The sequence below is a fragment of the Kryptolebias marmoratus genome, linkage group LG17 (genome assembly GCF_001649575.2).
Source record: "Kryptolebias marmoratus isolate JLee-2015 linkage group LG17, ASM164957v2, whole genome shotgun sequence".
In the NCBI taxonomy this organism is placed as follows: domain Eukaryota; kingdom Metazoa; phylum Chordata; class Actinopteri; order Cyprinodontiformes; family Rivulidae; genus Kryptolebias; species Kryptolebias marmoratus.
Window position 1 is genome coordinate 25,267,670 of NC_051446.1, and position 1,178 is coordinate 25,268,847.

The window sequence follows — 1,178 nt, forward strand, 5'->3', positions numbered from 1 at the left end:
ATGTCACCCCCCCTACTCGTTTACTATAAATCCAACTAAAAAGCCCCCCCCCCCCCACGATGATTAATTTTGCCCCCCCTAGTAAAAGATCCAGTTTTTGCATCTTAACCTGTATCAGGTCAGAGCAAAACATGGCAGAGAACCTCCCGCCTGGTTCCTCCTGTCCTCTGAGAATCATGCTGTTTGCTTTATTCTTCTTCTTCTCCTTATTGGAAAAATTACAGATTCTTGTTGTGGAAGGCTCTCCGGGGGACACTACCTCCCCCCCTCCCCCACTGACCGAGAGCAGGAAGCACAAACCTCCAAAATGTCAAATTAGAGTCTGTCTGCAGAGCTCGACTTCTCCACCGATTCAATTGGATTCTAAAGGTGATAGATCGTTCTGACAGGACCCCCCCTCCCCGCCCCCTGAGAAATCACAGCTTCATGTTGAGAACATGCTACATGTTTGTTGTTTTTCTGTAGTTTTAGCGTTTCTACTTCGACTGAACCAAAAGCGTCCGAGCAGCGAGACAGATCTCCGAGTTTCCGAGGCCCAGAACTGATTCTTAGTTTTTCTCTCCAACGGTTGGCAGTTTGAAACCTGGTTAGTTTTCACGGTTGGGATGAAGGGCGAGCGGTCCGGGTCCGGGTCCGGCTGCGGGGGCTCGGCGGCGGACCCAAGGAGGGGAACCCGGTCCGCGGTCACCCGGCGCCCTCGGCGTTGAACCATGGGGGGGTTAAAGCTGGCACTTCTGTCAAGAATGATTGTAAATCTGTACGTTCCCCTGTAAACTGTTTCTGTGGGGATTTCTTGAACACATAATAAACATGATTTGATCCAACAGCTGGACAAACCTCTGGATTCGGTTCTTTCTCCTCAAATCAGCTGAAAGCTAAAAGTTCCAACTGAGCGACAACAAGTCATCAAACTAAGAATAAACATTAATTCAGTTATTTTTAAAGTTCAGACAAAGATTCAGTCCAACGATCTGAGGTGAGCATTAAAAATAAACCCTGGAGCTTTTATTTTGTAAAGATTTACTCTGGAGCTCCTTCAGCTTCAAAATAAGATGAGTTCTGTCAGTTTGACGGAGAGAAGCATCAAACTGATTAGCTTCTGGTGAAAGGAGCTCTAAACCCGGTCCTGTTTGGAGCTCTAAACCTGGTCCTGTTGGAGCTCTAAACCCGGTCCTGTT